This window comes from Symphalangus syndactylus, chromosome 4 (assembly GCF_028878055.3).
Source record: "Symphalangus syndactylus isolate Jambi chromosome 4, NHGRI_mSymSyn1-v2.1_pri, whole genome shotgun sequence".
NCBI classification, from domain to species: Eukaryota; Metazoa; Chordata; class Mammalia; order Primates; family Hylobatidae; genus Symphalangus; species Symphalangus syndactylus.
The window spans coordinates 51405574-51426295 of NC_072426.2; positions in this window are offsets into that span (position 1 = coordinate 51405574).

Genomic DNA, 20722 nt, shown 5'->3' on the forward strand with positions numbered 1-20722 from the left:
ATAACCCCAAAATAGTCTTTTTCTCCTGGGGTTGCTGAATGAGAGCAGCGTGGCCATACTTTCCTAAAGGAAGCAGTGTGGCTTGGGAGGTGCAGGACAGCCCTGGTGGGCTGACAACGTGGTAGATGCAAGCCATCCACCTCCTACTTTGTGACCTTGGGCCAGTCACTGAATGCAATGGTGCAGAGAGATACCCAGTTCTAATTCTAGGGTCAGAGACTACACTGCCTGCCTTCTGTGTTCACACAGAGCCATTTCTAGCTCTTAAAGTGTCTAAGCAGGGCCTGTGTTTTTCCTCATTACAGTAAACATTTTGTGAAACAGGTATTGGTGGCTGTATAGTACCTGGGTTTGGCCATGATGTTGGATCCTCAAACCCAGGGCTGTGTGGCCAGACCCAGGCCAAAGCTCCCTCCACGGCCACCTCGCAGGCTCTGGAGAGGGACTTGCTGGGCCCAGTGGAAGGCAGCTTAGGCTCCACATCCTTTCCATCTTCTGGCTTCTCTGTGAAGCCCAGGTTATTGTTTGTACCCTTTGATGCTCTTCTAAAGGCTATGTTAGGAGCATTTTCAAACGTAGAAAATGGAGAGAGCTGGAGATGCTGTGGGAGGGAAGACTGGAGAAAGAAAGTCTAACCAGTGCAAACATTAAAATCAAATGGCCCTCGTGCCATAAATCAGGGGGTTGGGGAAATGGCTTATTATGCAGCTGAGGTGTTTGAAATGTAGAATTTGCTGGGTTGGCAGATTAATCCCATTTATGCTGGGGAAAGTATTCCATGACATTAAAGGATTTATCTATTTGCTAATCTGCTTCAGACTCCACAGACCTTGTTTTAATAAGGGGGTTGGGGAGAGGAAAGGGTTAGAAAGAAGGGGGTTAGGAAAAGGAAGACAGGGATTTCGTTCCCATTTCTGCCATAAGTTTTGTTAACTAAATGCCTAATAGGGACTTCAAAAACACGGTAGAATCCACTTCTTAAATGTAACATACATTACTTATACTATGGACAAAGTAGAGTTTTTTTATTTGTTTTTTGTTTTTGTTTTTTGTTTAACAATGTTAATGTGATCATTCTCTGTAAATACATAAGCAAGAATATATTTCTTCTGCTTTAAACCTAGGATATAAAGAACTTTTTAGAGAGAAAAGCAAATGAAAAATGTGTGTAGGATTCTAACAAGCTTTAATCTTCATTACTAGATTTATTGGGAGCAATCACCAACAATTATTTTAATTTGGAGCGGTTCCCTTTTTTTCCCATTTTTAAAACCCCTTCCCCCAAAATGCAAACAAACATTCGCCTTTACTGTTGCCTTTTTCCTCCTGGATGGACTACACAGTGCAATAGCCAAACATCCTCTTAATCTCTTTTTCAAAGACTCTAACCTTCTTTTGCGTAAAGCAGTCATTTTGTTTTGTTCCACAGCACCTTGACAATGCCGAGAAAACATAATCCTTTACTTACAATAGAATCTCAGATTTGCTGTTCCATTACCGGGTAGCCTAAGCATTTGTATTAAAAGACGGTTCAGCCTTTTTTCAAGGAGGCATTTCCTTCCTTACCTTCCTCACAGAAAGTTCTGCTTTATTTTTAGTAATATCCTGGCTTCTGGTATTGTATTTGTGCACATAATCCCTTCACAATAATGCTTAGCACTCTGGTGGCACCTTCCCTCCACGGAACTCAAAGCCCTTTACAAACATTAATTAATTCTCACAGCACCCCCATGAGATGGGTGAGTATTCCCTTCCAATTGGTATATTATTATCCCCATTTTGTGATTTTGCCAAAATTCCTTTGCCTTCTTCCCCAGTGTTCTTTTTAATAGAATTCATCTTTAGTCCACTGGGGCTGGCCAGTTAAGACCATGGTAAAGAAACGAACTAGCAATAAAAAGGAAACAAAAAAGAAGAATGTGAACTGTGATATAGGCAACCTTGGAGATATTGTGGGTTCAGTTCTGGATCAGAGCAATAAAGCGAGCATCATCGTGATAGAGTCACATGAAATTTTTTGGTTTGCCAGTGCACATATAAGTTACATTTATGTTATACTGTAGTCTATTAAAGCGTGCAATAGCATATGCCTAAAAAAAGTATGTCTTTTTTTTTTTTTTTTTTTGAGACGCAGTCTTGCTCTGTTGATCAGGCTGGAGTGCAATGGCGCCATCTTGGCTCATTGCAAGCTCTGCCTCCCGGGTTCAATTCTCCCGCTTCAGCCTCCCGAGTAGCTGGGATTACAGGCATGCACCAGCACGTGCAGCTAATTTTTGTATTTTCAGTAGAGATGGGGTTTTGCCATGTTGGCCAGGCTGGTCTTGAACTCGTGACCTCAGGTGATCCACCCACCTCAGCCTCCCAAAGTGCTGGGATTACAGGTGTGAGCCACCACGCCTGGCCAAAAAGTATTATGTCTTAATTCAAAAATATTTTATTGCTAAAAATTGCTAACGACCATCTGAGCCTTCAGCGAGTTGTGATCTTTTTGCTGGTGGAGGGTCTTGCCTCCATGTTGATGATGGCTGACTGATCAGAATAGTGGTTGCTGGAGGTTGGGGTGGCTGTGGCTATTTCTTAAAATAAGACAAAAATGATGTTTGCCATATAGATTGACTCTTCCTTTTGCGAAAGATTTCTCTGTAGGATGAGATACTATTGGATAACATTTTACCCACAGTAGAACTTCTTTCAAAATTGGAGACAATCCTCTCAAAACCTGCTCCTGCTTTATCAACTAAGTTCACAGAATATTCTAAATCTTCTGTTGTCATTGCAACAGTGTTCGCAGCATCTTCACCAGGAATAGCTTCCAGCTCAAGGAACTGCTTTCTTTGCTCATCCATAAGAAGCAACTCCTCACGTGTTAGAGTTTTATCCTGAGATTGTAGCAATTCAGTTCCATCTTCAGGCTCTACTTCTTATTCTAGTTGTCTCCTACTTCCACCTGATTTGCAGTTACTTCTTCCATTGAAGCCCTGAACCCCTCAAAGTCATCTAGGAGGGCTCAAATTACTTCTTCCAAACTCCTGTTAATGTTGCTATTTTGACCTTCTCCCCTGAATCATGGATGTTCTTAGTGGCATCAAAAATCACGAATCTTTTCTAGAAGGTGTTTTCAATTTACTTTGCCCAGATCCATCAGGGGAATCACTGTCTGTGGCAGCCTTACAAAATATAGTTTATAAATCATAAAACTCAAAAGTCTAAATTACTCTTTGATCCATGGGCTGCAGAATGGGTGTTTTATTAGCAGGCATAAAAACAACATTGGAGGATCTGGCAAGATGGTGGAATAGGAACAGCTCCAATCGGCAGCTCCCAGTGAGACCAATGCAGAAGGCAGGTGATTTCTGCATTTCCAACTGAGGTACCTGGTTCATCTAATTGGGATGGGTTAGACAGTGGGTGCAGCCCATGGAGGATGAGCAGAAGCAGGGTGGGGTGTCGCCTCATCCAAGAAGTGCAAGGTGTCAGGGAACTCCCTCTCCTAGCCAAGGGAAGCCGTGAGGGATTGTGCTTTGAGGGACGCTGCTATCTGGCCCAGATACTATGCTTTTCCTATGGTTTTTGCAACCCTCAGACCAGAAGATTCCCTCAGGTGCCTACACCACCAGGGCCCTGGGTTTCAAGCACAAAACTGGGTGACCATTTGGGCAGACACTGAGCTAGCTGCAGGAGTTTTTTTTTTTTTTTTTTTTGTACCCCAGTGGCACCTGGAACCCCAGTGAGACAGAACCTTTCACTCTCCTGTAAAGGGGGCAGAAGCCAGGGAGCCAAGCAGTCTTGCTCAGTGGGTCCCACCTCCACGGAGCCCAGCAAGCCAAGATCCACTGGTTTGAAATTCTCGCTGCCAGCACAGCAGTCTGAAGTCAACCTGGGATGCTCGAGCTTTGTGGAGGGAGGGACGTCCACCATTACTGAGGCTTGAGTAGGCTGTTTTCCCCTCATAGTGTAAACAAAGCTGCTGGGAAGTTTGGACTAGGCAGAACCCACCGCAGCTTGGCAAAGCTGCTGTAGCCGGACTGCCTCTCTAGATTCCTCTTGTCTGGGCAGGGCATCTCTGAAATAAAGGCAGCAGCCCCAGTCAGGGGCTTATAGGTAAAACTCCCATCTCCCTGGGACAGAGCACCTCGGGGAAGGGGTGGCTGTGGGTACAGCTTTAGCAGACTTAAACATTCCTGCCTGCTGGCTCTGAGGAGAGCAGTGGATCTCCCAGCACAGCACTTGAGCTCTGCTAAGGGACAGACTGCCTCCTCAAGTGGGTCGCTGACCCCCGTGCCTCCTGACTGGGAGACATCTGCCAGCAGGGGTTGACAGACACCTCATACAGGAGAGCTCTGGCTGGCATCTGGCGGGTTCCCCTCTGGGACAAAGCTTCCAGAGGAAGGAACAGGCAGCAATCTTTGCTGTTCTGCAGCATCCGCTGGTGATACCCAGGCAAACGGGGTCGGGAGTGGACTTCCAGCAAATTCCAGCAGACCAGCAGAAGAGTTAGAAGACCAGCAGACTGTTAGAAGAAAAACTAACAAACAGAAAGCAATAACATCAACATTAACAAAAAGGATGCCCATGCAAAAACCCCATCCAAAGGTCATCAGCATCAAAGATCAAAGGTAGATAAATCCACAAAGATGAGGAAAAACCAGCACAAAAATGCTGACAATTCCAAAATGCTTCTTTTCTTCCAAAGGATCACAACTCTTTGCCAGCAAGGGAGCAAACTGGAAGAATGAGTTTGACAAATTCACAGAAGGAGGCTTCAAAAGGTGGGTAATAACAAACTCCTCTGAGCTAAAGGATCATGTTCTAACTCAATGCAAGGAAACTAAGAACCTTGATAAAAGGTAAAGGAATTTCTAACTAGCATAACCAGTTTAGAGAAGAACATAAATGATCTGATGGAGCTGGAAAACACAGCACAAGAACTTCATGAAGCGTACACAAGTATCAATAGCCAAATCAATCAAACAAAAGAAAGAATATCAGAGATAGAAGATCAACTTAATGAAATAAAGTGAGAAGACAAGATTAAAGAAAAAAGAATGAAAGGGAATGAACAAAGCTTCCAAGAAATATGGGACTATGTGAAAAGACCAAACCTATGATTGGTTGTTGTACCTGAAAGTGATGGGGAGAATGGAACGAAGTTGGAAAACACTGCAGGATATTATCCAGGAGAACTTCCCCAACCTAGCAAGACAGGCCAACATTCAAATTCAGGAAATACAGAGAACACCACAAAGATACTCCTCGAGAAGAGCAACCCCAAGTCACATAATTGCCAGATTCACAAAGGTTGAAACAAAGGAAAAATGTTAAGGGCAGCCAGAGAGAAAGGCCAGGTTACCCACAAAGGGAAGCCCATCAGGCTAACAGCAAATCTCTCTGCAGAAATCTTACAAGCCAGAAGAGATTGAGGGCCCATATTCAACATTTTTAAAGAAAAGAATTTTCAACTCAGAATTTCATATCCAGCCAAACTAAGCTTCATAAGTGAAGGAGAAATAAAATCCTTTATGGACAAGCAAATGCTGAGGGATTTTGTCACCACCAGGCCTGCCTTACAAGAGCTCCTGAAGGAAGCACTAAATATGGAAAGGAAAAACCAGTGCCAGCCACTGCAAAAACATACCAAAATATAAAGACCAATGACACTATGAAGAAAATGCATCAAGTAATGTGCAAAATAACTAGCTAGCATCATGATGACAGGATCAAGTTCAAACATAACAATACTAACCTTAAATGTAAATGGGCTAAATGACTCAATTAAAAGAACAGACTGGCAAACTGGATAAAGAGTCAAGACCCATCGGTGTGTTGTATTCAGGAGACTCATCTCATGTGCAAAGACACACATAGGCTCAAAATAAAGGGATGGAGGAATATTTACCAAGCAAATGGAAATTAAAAAAAAAAAAAGCAGGAGTTGCAATCCTAGTCTCTGATAAAACAGACTTTAAATCAACAAAGATCAAAAAAGACAAAGAAAGGCATTACATAATGGTAAAGGGATCAATGCAACAAGAAGAGCTAACTATCCTAAATATATATGCACTCAATATGGGAGCACCCAGATTCATAAAGCAAGTTCTTAGAGACTTACAAAGAGACTTCGACTCCCACACAATAATAGTGGGAGACATTAACACCCCACTATCAATATTAGACAAATCAACGAGACAGAAAATCAACAAGGATATTCAGGACTAGAACTCAGCTCTGGACCAAGTGGACCTAATAAACATCTATAAAACTCTCCACCCCAAATCAACAGAATATACATTCTTCTCAGCACCACATCACACTTATTGTAAAATTGACCACATAATTGGAAGTAAAACACTCCTGAGCAAATGCAAAAGAATGAAAATCATGACAAATAGTCTCTCAGACCACAGTGCAATCAAAGTAGAACTCAGAATTAAGAAACTCACTCAAAACCACACAACTACATGGAAACTGAACAACCTGCTCCTGAATGACTACTGGGTAAACAACAAAATTAAAGCAGAAATAAGTACGTTTTTGAAACCAATGAGAACAAAGACACAACGTACCAGAATCTCTGGGACACAGCTAAAGCACTGTTTAGAGGGAAATTTATAGCACTAAATGCCCACATGAGAAAGCGGGAAACATCTAAAATCAACACCCTAACATCACAATTAAAAGAACTAGAGAAGCAAGAGCAAACAAATTCAAAAGCTAGCAGAAGACAAGAAATAATTAAGATTGGAGCAGAACTGAACAAGATAGAGAAACGAAAAACCCTTCAAAAAATCAATAAATCCAGGAGCTGGTGTTTTGAAAAGATTAACAAAATAGATAGACCGCTAGCCAGACTAATAAAGAAGGGAAGAAAGAAGAATCAAATGGATACACTAAAAAATGATATAGGGGATGTTACCACTGATCCCACAGAAATACAAACTACCATCAGAAAATACTATAAACACCTCTACACAAATAAACTAGAAAATTTAGAATAAATGGATAAATTCCTGGACACATACATCCTCCAAAGACTAAACCAGGAAGAAGTCAAGTCCCTGAATAGACCAATAACGAGGTCTGAAATTGAGGCAGTAATTAATAGCCCACTAACCAAAAAAAGCCCAGGACCAGATGGATTCACAGCCAAATTATACTACAGGTACAAAGAGGAGCTGCTACCATTCCTTCTGAAACTATTCCAAACAATACAAAAAGGGGGACTCTGCTCTAACTCATTTTATGTGGCTAACATTATCCTGATGCCAAAACTGGGCAGAGACACAGCAACAACAAAAAATTCAGGCCAATATTCCTGATGAACATCGATGCAAAAATCCTCAATAAAATACTGGCAAACCAAATCCAGCAGCACATCAAAAAGCTTATTCACCACGATCAAGTTGGCTTCATCCCTGGGATGCAAGGCTGGTTCAACATATACAAATCAATAAACATAATTTATCATATAAACAGAACCAAAGACAAAAACCACATCATTATCTCAATCAATACAGAAAAGGCCCTTGATAAAACTCAACACCTCTTTATGCTAAAAACTCTCAATAAACTAGGTATTGATGGGACATATCTCAAAATAATAAGAGCTATTTATGACAAACCCACAGCCAATATCATACCGAATGGGCAAAAGCCAGAAGCATTCCCTTTGAAAACCGGCACAAGACAAGGATGCCCTCTCTCACCACTCCTATTTAACATAGTATTAGAAGTTCTGGACAGGGCAATCAGGCAAGAGAAAGAAACAAAGGGTATTCAAATAGGAAGAGAGAAAGTCAAATTGTCTCTGTTTGCAGATGACATGATTGTATATTTAGAAAACCCCATCGTCTCAGCTCCAAAACTCCTTAAGCTGATAAACAACTTCAGCAAAGTCTCAGGGTTCAAAATCAACGTGCAAAAATCACAAGCATTACTATACATCAATAATAGCCAAACAGAGAGCCAAATCATGAGTGAACTCCCATTCACAATTGCTACAAAGAGAATAAACTACCTAGGAATACAACTTACAAGGGCAACTTGAAGGACCTCTTCAAGGACAACTACAGACCACTGCTCAAGGAAAAAAGAGAGGACACAAACAAATGGAAAAACATTCCATGCTCATGGATAGGAAGAATCAATATTGTGAAATTGGCCATACTGCCCAAAATAATTTACAGATTCAACGCTATTGCCATCAAGCTACCATTGACTTTCTTCACAGAATTAGAAGAAAGTACTTCAAATTTCATATGGAGCCAAAAAAGAGCCTGTATAGCCATGACAATCTTAAGCAAAAAGAACAAAGCTGGAGGCATCACACTACCTGACTTCAGATTATACTACAGGGCTATAGCAATGAAAAAAAGCTGGTAATGGTAGCAAAGTAGATATATAGACCAATGGAACAGAACAGAGGCCTCAGAAATAACACTACACAAGTACAACCATCTGATCGTTGACAAACCTGACAAAAACAAGCAATGGGGAAAGGATTCCCTATTTAATAAGTGGTGTTGGGAAAACTGGCTAGCCATATGCAGAAAACTGAAACTGGACCCCTTTCTTACACCATATACAAAAATTAACTCAAGATGGATTAAAGACTTAAACATAAGACCTAAAACCATAAAAACCTTAGAAGAAAACCTAGGCAATACCATTCAGGACATAGGCATAGCTGAAGACTTCATGACTAAAACACCAAAAGCAATTGCAACAAAAGCCAAAATTGACAAATGGGATCTAATTAAATTAAAGAGCTTCTTCACAGCAAAAGAAACTATCATCAGAGTGAACAGGCAGCCTACAGATTGGGAGAAAATTTTTGCAGTCTATACTTCTGACAAAGGGCTAATATCTGAATCTACAAAGAACTTAAACAAATTTACAAGAAAAAAACAAACAACCCCATCAAAAAGTGGGCAAAGGATATGAACAGACACCTCTCAAAAGAAGATATTTATGTAGCCAACAGACATATGAAAAAAAGTTCATCATCACTGGTCATTAGAGAAATGCAAATCAAAGCCACCATCTCACACCATCTCACACCAGTTAGAATGGTGATCATTAAAAACTGAGGAAACAACAGATGCTGGAGAGAATGTGGAGAATTAGGAATGCTTTTACACTGTTGGTGGGAGTGTAAATTACTTCAACCATTGTGGAAGACAGTGTGGCAATTCCTCAATGATCTAGAACCGGAAATACCATTTGACCCAGCAATCCCGTTACTGGGTATATACCCAAAGGATTATAAATCATTATACTATAAAAACACATGCACATGCATGTTTATTGCAGCACTATTCACAATAGCAAAGACTTGGAACCAACCCAAATGCCCATTAACGATAGACTGGATAAAGAAAATGTAGCACATACACACCATGGAATACTATGCAGCCATAAAAAAGAATGAGTTCATGTCCTTTGCAGGGACATGGATGAATCTGGAAGCCATCATTCTCAACAAACTAACACAGGAACAGAAAACCAAACACTGCCTGTTCTCACTCATAAGTGGGAGTTGAACAATGAGAACACATGGACACAGGGTGGGGAATATCACATACCAGGGCCTATTTGGGGGTAGGAGTAAGGAGAGGGATAACATTAGGAGAAATACCTAATGTAGATGATGGGTTGATGGATACGGCAAACCACCATGGCACATGTGTACCCATGTAACAAATCTGCACGTTCTGCAGAACTTAAAGTATAATAATAAGGCCAGGCATGGTGGCTCACACCTGTAATCCCAGCACTTTGAGAGGCTGAGGTGGGCAGATCACGAGGTCAGGAGATCGAGACCATCCTGGCCAACATGGTGAAACTCCATCTCTACTAAAAATACAAAAATTAGTAGGGTGTGGTGGCGAGTGCCTGTAATCCCAGCTACTCGGGAGGCTGAGGCAGGAGAATCACTTGTACCCAGGAGGCGGAGGTTGCAGTGAGCTGAGATCACACCACTGCACTCCAGCCTGGGCAACAGAGTGAGACTCTGTCTCGAAAAAGAAAAAAAAAGAAAAAAAGTACAATAATAATAATAATAAAACAACATTAACAACATTAATGCCCTTGTACATCTCCATCAGTGCTTTGGGTGATCAGGTACATTGTTAATGAACAGTGATATTTTAAAAGGAATCTTTTTTGCTAAGCAGTACATCTCAACAGTATACTTGAAATATTCAATAAATCATGCTGTAAATAGATGGGCTGTCATCGAGGTTTTGCTGTCCCATTTATAGAGCACTAGCAGGATAGATTTAGCATAAATTTTAGGAGCCTTAGGAGTTCTGGAATGGTAAATGAGCATTGGCTTCAACCTAAAGTAACCAGCTGCCTTAGCCCTTAACAAGAGAGTCAGCCATTCTTTGAAGCTTTGAAGCCAGGAATTGACTTCTCCTTTCTGGCTGTGTAGTTTAGTAAGGCCACTTTTATTAATTATCTTAGTTAGATCTTCTGGATAACTTGCTGTAGCTTTGACCTCACCACTTGCTGCTTCACCTTACACTTTTATGTTATGGAGATGGCTTCTTTTCCTAAACCTCATGAACCAAGCTCTGCTAGCTTCCAACTTTTCTTCTGCAGCTTCCTCACATCGCTCCACCTTAAGAGAATTGAAGAGAGTTAGGGCCTTGCTCTGGATTAGGCTTTGGCTTAAGGGAATGTTGTGGCTGGTTTGATCTTCTATCCTGACTACTCAACTTTCTCCAAATCAGCAATAGGGCTGTTTCACTTTCTTAGCATTCATGTGTTCACTGGAGTAGCACTTTTAATTTCCTTCAAGAATGTTTCCTTTGCATTCACAAATTGGTTAATTATTTGGTGCCAGAGATATGAGATACAACTTTTGGCCTATGTTGGCTTTCAACGTGCCTTCCTCATGAAGCTTAATCATTTCTAATTTTTTATTTAAAGTGAGAGATGTGTGACTCTTTCTTTCACTTGAACACTTGAACATTGTAGAGTTATTCATTGGCCTACTTTCAATGTTGTATGTTAGGGAACAGGGAGGCCCAATTAGAGGGAAAGAGGAGCTGGTTGGTGGAGCAGTCAGAGCACATACATTTACTGATTAAGTTCACCATATCTTACAGATGTGGTTCATGGGGCTGCAATAAAATTACAATAATAACATCAAACAGCACTGATCGCAGAACAACATAACAGATATAATAAAAATGAAAAAATTTGGAATATTACTAGAATTACCAAAATGTAATACAGATGCAAAGTGAGCAGATGCTATTGAAAAACAGTGCCAATAGACTTGTTCAATGCAGGGTTGCCATAACCTTCAATTTGTAAAAATTTAGTGTCTGTGAAACACAGTAAGGCTAAGTGCAATAAAACGAGGTGTGCGTGTATACAGAAAGCTTGACAGCTAAGCTGGTGGTGGAGATGGGAAAGGCCCTCGTTCTCCACCTCCACTGAATCACCAGTGAAGGGGAGAAAAGAACAGGAGCGTGTGGAGCTTCCCATTCACTAAAACCAGAGAAGAAACTGACACAGGCAGACAATGATGGACAACTTCTGCCCAGAGAATTGGACAAATGTCCTTGATCCTACTGGACTGTTTCCAGGGCTAGTGGACTCTGCAATGATGAACTCGAACTCACCCCAAGAGGGTGAAAAGTACGAAGTACACCCAAAGCCACTGGAAAAATCCTTATGATTCTTTGGGTTAGTACAGCCCGGCTCTGTGTTAAAACATCACTGTAATATATTTTCAGCTACATCAACATTTTGTGACAAAAACCTACCCAAATCTCAAAATTTTACAGAAGTTGGGACCTTGTGATTTATGAAATGTTTAAAAATGTGTGCTAATGTTTTAACATCTGTTTGAATGATTCCTCCAACTCCTAGCTTTTACTTGATATTTTATTGCTAAAATGAGAGCAATGTGGTGGGATAAAGTGGTGACTTGTTCAAGGTGAACCTGGGAGCCACAGGACTTGATTTCTCTCTAGACTGAACCTCAGAAGTCTTAGTTGGAGCAGCTGGAATGGCAAACCTTCCTTCTTTGACTCTCAGCCAATGGATTGTTTTCCATTCACCCATTCAGTCTCATCAACTTTTCTGAAGAACTCCTACTGAGAAGTTAAACGGAGGAGGTGAAGCAGAGAAGGCCACAGAAATATTTTTCTGGAAATATGCAAAGAAAAAAGAATGTCATGTTTTAAGATTTGGCATAGAGGCTAAATAACTTTCCTTCACTTATAATGGAAATTGGGGATGAAATTTGGGACTGGTTTCAGGAAAACTATAAAAAATGACATGAATTTGAGATGAAATGTAATAATTTGATCAATGACGGGAAATTCTTTGTGCCTAATTTCCTGACCACTGACCTCAAGCAGGCCCTTAGTGCTGCCTGGCCACCTTCCTACACATTTACGGGCCATTCACTGTCTCTTCTCAAACCTCCAAAGTCTCCTCTTTCATCCCTATACTCAGCTGAGAGCTCTGCTTCCTATTTCATTGAGAAAAACAGTCCTATGTTTCTGCCAAATGCTCTCCATCTGCCCCATTACCATCTACCTTGCCTTTCCCGCTGTAACCACAGGAAATTTCTTTGTGCTCCTATCCGGGGTCAAGCCCACCTGAGGCCCTGGACCCTGTAATCTTTCCTGTCTCTGCCACTTACTAGGTCTGGATCTAGGGCTAGCATCCTTTGTCTTCATTATGCCAGGAAAGTTCTGGGGTCTCAGTCTCATTAAACATAGGCCATTGTTGAGCCCAAGTTTCAGGCAATCAACCAAGTGAACTCATGATCTTTCATGCGAATACCAAACTGACAACTGGCATCCTGGAGAGAGGAAAGAAATACTATCAGCCGAAAGAATGCTGTGAGATTAGAAATAGGAGAAGCGCCATAGATGGTAGAACTCAGTACCTTAACACTGGCTTTCTATTTTAAACTGGATAAGTCTAAAGGTTCAACGTGTTTGGCAATGTAGGAGGCACTGTTTGAGGCTGGTGGGAAATAAAGATGTATACTTATGGTGGAATCAGCTTATATAACTTACTTCCAAGTCTGAATATTGACGAGTATATTTTTGTTTCTAATTTGTTTATGTCATGGGAGCTTTCAGAAAAGCTTTTGACCATGTACGTTTTAAAGGCAATATTTGAACAACTGATGAATGCAGGAAACAAATTACTTTCTTTTTTATTCCATTTACTTTAAGTTCTGGGATACATGTGCAGAACGTGCAGGTTTGTTACATAAGTATACATGTGCCATGGTGGTTTGCTGCACCCATCAACCCGTCATCTAGGTTTTAAGCCCGACATACATCAAAGTACTTCCTAAAATAAAAGGGCACATATATATTAAGATCATCACCAGCAATAATTATTACAGCCATATAGTTAATGTGGCATGAAATTATTTGGCAGGCCTTTTCAGAAATCTAGAAAAGACCAAGTAAATATTTCCCCTAATTTTACTTTCAGCATAGTGTTCATTTACTTATTTCTTTAACAAATATTTATTATGTACTGTATATCAGGTGTGATTCTGATGCCAAAATATAGCAGCAAATAAAACAGATAAAAATCCCTGGCCACATGCAGCAGTGGGGCAAAATAAGCAACAAACAAGTAAATAAGTAAATTAAAAAGTAACCTAATAGAGCCACTTGCAGCTATCCAAACTAAAACATTTAATCCAGAATCTCTGATGAATGTACCTATATCAATAAATTCAGCTGATTCCAGTGTTGCATTAAATCCACCTTGGTCTAATACCTTTAGAATCCACACCCACAAACATTCTCTTCCCCAGTGTTGGCATGTGTGGGGGAAGGGAAAGCACAGTAAGGCTGGATTTACAAAAGTTGGATTCAGTCGTTGCTGTGGGAAGGGACTGCTACTGTCAGGGTAAAAAAGGGGAAAAAAATACCCTGGTCAGGGGATGCTTAGGAAACAAGCAGGAAAGACTCGTGCGGTCTGCAGGAAACAAAGAGGAACAAGTTCCTCCTTCCTACTCCATTCCTGAATTCTGCCTCTCCTGTTGGCACAGCCTATTAAGGCATCAGCCAGCAATGCAGAAATGGCTTGTCTAGTGTCTGCCTTAGCACCCCAAAGCAAAGTTTAGAAGCTTGGGTTTGGAGATAGAAGAGAACTTAATAACTCACACACTTACTATATTAACAATTTTTGAAAAAACAAATTATGTAACTCGTAGTGCAACCCCTATTTACCCTTTATTCATTATCCCATTGATACTGCTTCCTTAAAGATCACTAATGAACCACTAGGAACTATATCCAAGGGTCTTTACTGGATTGGTTCATCCTCATGATCCTCTGTTACTGCTTCTTGAAAATGCCTTGTTTCTCAACTGACGAGGCGTCCTTTTGATGTGTCTACATTCTCTTCCTTTCCCTGTCCACTTTATGGAGACACTAGCTAAGAATCCAGCTTACTGAACTCCAGGGCTTACAAAGGGAATATGCTCCTTTAAGACTGAAATACAAAATACAAAATTTCTGGAACCGTGATAATCTAAAAGCAGTTTTAAAACTTCCTGATGTTGTTTACTGTTGTTCTCAAGATAGAGAAAAAATTTATCTTGGAGGCAAAGATTCTTGGTTACAAAAGTCAATGTAAATTTTAGTTATTAAAAAATAAAAACAAAGATCTCGTTCTACAATGAAAATGCTTGAGACAATTGAATGAAATGACTCAGCACCATAACATTATGATGTTCAGGTGGGCAGACCTGGAGGAGCTTGTTAGCAGGCAGCACCAGGGGCCCGGGGATGTGGAGTGGCTTATCGGGTTGGGAAAGAACGTGGAATGGGGGTGAAGTTGGCAGTGGAGAGCAGGTGTTAAGCTCCTGCCAACATATACTTAACAAACAAAGTACTAATCAGGGAGTGAGTCCCGCAAAGTACTTGAGGAAATGAAATTGGTAGAAGGGGCTTGTGGTTGGTGGTGGGAGAAAGACTCAAAGACATAAATTGAGTATGAAAGGAAATGTGACCTTATTTTGTTATAACGGTTAGGTATGGGGACATATTTACATAATCCCTCAGTTAATTATTTTGGAGTTCTGACTCTATTCCCTGGTTTGACTTCATTGACTGGGGCTCAAAGAATAACGATGAACGAAAGTGGTAGTAATGGACCTTTGTTCTAGCTTCTGATATTTATGTTATTAGCTATTGGTTTAGGAGTATTATTTTTAACATGTTAATGTTATCCTTACTTTTTTTTTAAAATGAGAAATGGATGTTAAATTCTAAGACTGACTTATTGTTTTCTACTTTGATTTATTCATATGTTAAATGATCATTTGAGTAATAACTTTTTAGGTCCTTCTTTTAGAGATTTTGATACATAGCTACTGAAAGGGGGCTTAGTACCATTTTAGTCATAACAAGAACTAAAAAACTTGCTTTTTCTTTATGCTCATCAACAATTAAAATAGCGTAACAATGACTGGGTTGAAAATCTGAATAAATTTTTGCATATGAAGTCATCTGTGCTGAAGGACGTTTTGAGAAGTAGCTGTATAAAAATCAATTTCAGGCCAAGCGTGGTGGCCCAAGCTTGTAATCCCAGCACTCTGGGAGGCCGAGACAGGTGGATCACCTGAGGTCAGGAGTTTGAGATCAGCCTCGCCAACATGGAGAAACCCTGCCTCTACTAAAAATACAAACATTAGCTGGGTGTGGTGGTGGGCGCCTGTAGTCCCAGCTACTCGGAGAGGCTGAGGCAGGAGAATCACTTGAACCCGGGAGGGGGAGCTTGCAGTGAGCCGAGATTGCGCCACTGCACTCCAGCCTGGGCGACAGAGCGAGACTCCGTCTCAAAAAAAAAAAAAAAAAAAAAAAAAAAAAAAAAAAAAAGGCCGGGCACAGAGGCTCACGCTTGTAATCCCAGCACTTTGGGATGCCGAGGCGGGCAGATCACGAGGTCAGGAGATCGAGACCACGGTGAAACCCCGTCTCTACTAAAAATACAAAAAAACAATTAGCCGGGTGTGGTGGCGGGCACCTGTAGTCCCAGCTACTCGGAGAGGCTGAGGCAGGAGAATGGCGTGAATCCGGGAGGCGGAGCTTGCAGTGAGCCGAGATTGCACCACTGCACTCCAGCCTGGGCGACAGAGCAAGACTCCGTCTCAAAAAACAAAACACCAGGGTTTTTATTAGCATAGGTAACCAAACTTTTTATTTCCTTCATAAATGTGGTTCCTTCCTAATAATTTTATTTGTGCTTTTATTGTCTTTATTTTTGTATAAATTTAGGGACTGTAAAGCGCAGTTTTGCTACATGGATTTGCCCCTGGTGAAGTCTGGGCTTTTAGTACAAACATCACCCGAATAGTGTACATTGTACCAATTATGTGATTTCCCATCCCTCACCCCCTCTCACCCTCCTACACTTCCAAGTTTCCAATGTGTGTGCTTTATTTAGCTCCCACTTAGAAGTGAGAACATGTAGTATTTGACTTTCTGAGTTTTCACTTAAGGTAACAGCTTCCGGTTCCATCCATGTTGCTGCAAAAGACGTTTCAATCTTTTTGATAGCTGAATAGTATACCGTGGTAAAATATATGCCACAATTTATTTATCCACTCATCTGTTGATGGGCACTTAGGTTGATTCCATACCTTTCCTATTGCGAATACTGCTGCTATGAACATAATGAGTGCAGGCATCTTTCTGATATAACGATTTATTTTCCTTTGAGTATATACCAGTAGTGGGAGCAGGATCAAATGGTAGTTCTTTCAGAAATCTCCATACTGTTTTCCATAGACATACTAATTTATATTCCCAGCAACAGTGTATAAGCACTCCATTTTCTCTGCAGCCTCACCAATGTCTTTTTTTTTTTTTTTTTTTTTTTGTCTTTTTAATAACAGCCATTCTGACTGGGGTAAGATGATATCTCATTGTGGTTTTAATTTGGAGTTCTCTGATGATTAGTGGTGTTGAGCATTTTTTCATATGGTTGTTGATCATTTCTGTGTCTTTTTTTTTCGAAAAATGTCTATTCATGTTCTTTGCTCACTTTTTATTTATTTTTAAAATTTTTTATTTCCATAGGTTTTTGGGGAACAGGCAGTATTCAGTTACATGAGTAAGTTCTTTGGTGATTTGTGAGATTTTGGTGCACCCATTTCCTGAGCAGTATACACTGAACCCAATTTGTAGTCTTTTATCTCTCACCCGCTTCCCATCCTTTTCTCCTGAGTTCTCAAAGTCCACTGTGTGATTCTTATGTTTTTGCATCCTCATAGCTTAGCTTCCACTTATGAGTGAGAACGTACGTTAGGTTTTCCATTCCTGATTTACTTCACTTAGAATAATAGTCTCCAATCCCATCCAGATTGCTGTGAATGCCATAAATTCAATCCTTTTTATGGCTGAGCAGCATTCCATTGCATATATATGTGTATATATATATATATATATATATTATAATATATACACACACACACACACACACACACCACAGTTTCTTTATCCACTTGTTGATTGATGGGCATTTTGGTTGATTCCACATTTTTGCAATTGCGAATTGTGCTGCTACATGCATGAGCAAGTATCTTTTTCGTATAATGAGTTCTTTTCCTCTGGGTAGATACCCAGTAGAGAGATTGCTGGATCAAATGGTAGTTCTACCTTTAGTTCCTTAAGAAATCTCCACACTGTTTTCCATAGTGGTTGTACTAGTTTATATTCCCATGAGATTGCCCACTTTTAAATGGGGTTATTTTGTTGCTGTTGTTATTCTTGTAAATTCTGGATATCAGTTCCCTGTTGGATACATAGTTGGCAAATATTTTCTCCCTTTCTTCAGAATGTTTGTTCACTCTGTCCTTTTGTTCTGCAGAAGCCTTTTAGTTTACTTAAGTCCCATGTCTATTTTTGTTTTTGTTGCTTGTGCTTTTGAGGTCTTAGTCATGAATTATTTGACTAGACCAATGATGACCAGCAATTTTCTCTAGGTTTTCTTCTGGTATTTTTAGTTTCAGATCTTATATTTAAGTTCGTGATTCATCTTGAGTTGTTTTTCGTATATGGTGAGAGGTAGGGGTCCAATTTCATTCTTCTGCATATGGCAATCCAATTTTCCTAGCACCATTTATTGAAAAGGTGGTCCTTTCTCCAGTGTATGTTTTTGTCAGCTTTGTCAAAGATTGTTGGCTTTGTCAAAGATACGTGGCTTTATTTCTGAGTTCTCTGTTCTGTTCCATTGATCTGTTTTTATACCAATACTATGCTGTTTTGGTTACTATATCTTTGTAGTATAGTTTGAGGTCAGGTAATGTGATGCCTGCAGCTTTGTTCTTTTTTCTTAGGATTGCTTTGGCTATTTGGGCTCCTTTTTGGTTACATACGAATTTTAAGATGTTATAATTCTGTGAAAAATGATGTTGGTATTTTGATAGGGATTGCATTGTGTATGTAGATTGCTTTGGGCAGTATGGTCATTTTCACAATATTAATTCTTCCAAATCTATGAATATGGCATTTTTCCCATCTGTTTGTATCATCTATGATTTCTTTCATCAGTGTGTTGTAGTTTTCCTTGTGGAGAATTTTCACTTTCTTGGTTAAGTATCTTCCTAGATATTTTACTTTTTTTTTGTAGCTATTGTGAATGGGATTGTGTTCTCGATTTTCTCAGCTTGATTGTCATCGATATATCAAAATGCCATAGATGGTTTTGTTATCTTTTAAAAAGCAATCTAGAAAGTGTAGTAATTTTCAATTTCTGCTGTAACATATCACAAATTAGTGGATTAAAACACAAATGTATTATCTCACAGTTCTGGAGGTCAGAAGTCTGAAATGAATCTATAAAATGGGGCTGAAATCAAGATGTTGGTAGAGCTGTGTTTTAGAAGCATTAGGGAAGAATCCCTTTCCTTGCCTTTTCCAGCTTCCAGAGGCCACCTGCTTTCTTTGGCTTGTGGGCCCTTTCTCTATCCTCAAATCCAGCTGTGGAGCATCTTCTCTGACCTTTGCTTAATTGACCAATTCTCTTGCCTCCATCTTTCCCTCATAACAATCCTTGTGACTACATTGGGTCTACTAGAAAAATTCAGGCTAATCTCCTATCAAGATCCTTAATGTAATCACATCTGCAAAGTTCCTTTTGCTATCTGAAGGCTACATAACAAACACATGCATAGGTTCTGAGGATTAGGACATGGACATACTTGGATAATCATTCTGTAGAACACAAAAAAGATTAATTTGTTTTGTTTTAGAGTTTGTTCTTCAAACAATGAGCTGTTGGACTGACCACTTCTACTGTTTTTTAATTTATTGATTTCAGCTTTTACATTTTTCTGAGGTTGATTTTGTAGTTTTTTTTTAAATATAAGTTTTTAGTAGAATGTTTAATTCAGTTAATCTTATTCTATTAAGGAAAGTGTTCAGGTGTACAAATTATCCTCTGTGTAGAATGCTGTGTCCCATAGATTGTATATAGTACTTTCATTATTATTTTCTAGATATTCTCCAATTTTGTTTTCGATTTCTTCCTTGTTCAAGGAATCACTTAAAAATTAATTTTGAGCTGTTAACTGGTTGATTTTTGTTGTAATTGTTGTTTCTACATTACTTTAGTTTTATGTCGTGGTAGTTACAGAGTACATTCTGCACCATATCTACCTTAGCAAATACATTGTTATATATGTGTGCATGTACCTATAATTATATGTATCATGGGTATAAAATGATGTGCATTCTCTATTTGCAGAATTTAAACATATGTGTTATTAGTTATTATTCAGATCCACTGCATCTTGGAGATAATGTCTACACCAGGTCATAACTTTTTCTTTTTTATAGCAGCATAATGTTCCATTATATGGATGTACCATACTTTATTTAAATAGCCCTTATGGATAGATAATTGAATTGTGTCTAATATTTTAACAAAGCTGTAATGAAAAAATTTTATACATACCATTTTGTAACTGTGAAAGTATATCTGAATGATAAATGGTTTAATGTGGAATTTCTGAATCTAAGGCTACATGAGAGTATTATTTTTCTTCTTAGTCCCTTTCCTTTGCTCTGTTAATTCTCTTTAAGTCTGACTCAATTATTTTATCTTCTGAATCACATCATCCATGTTTTCTTAACTTTTTTTGAGACTTCAAAGCCATTGTATTCTAAACTTTTTTCCTCTTTCCTCAGAAAATGTTCCTTCTTCCAAATGTACCCCAGCTTTCTTTTGGTGTTTTCTCTCCTCCTCCCAACCTTCCGCTTCACCCCACACTTTTGGCATAGTTCCCCTGCTATTTTCATTTGGGATATTTCACTTTGTGATTATTCATGGCCCCAAAATAATCTGCATTCAGTGTCTTTAATTCTCCTATTTGCTTGTCGCAATTTTCATTATTGCCTATAATTATGTTGGGTGCAAGTAATATTTTAATGGCTGTGGGTGTATGATAAAATATTTGAATGTATTATTACATGTTAATTTCCTTTGCATTTAGCTATACTTCATCGATTTTTATTATATATGTTCACATTTTAATGCTTCTGGAATCAGAATGTAATACTATTAACATGCAAATCAATATTATAGTACTTTATCTTTTTTTTAGAAAAAGATGTTTTTAAATAGTGAGGCTTACAATTGATGGTGTATTGAAACCAAGTAAACAAGGTATTTCCTGTCACATTGAATGTGTTGTCAAGCACAGTACATGTAAAACTTC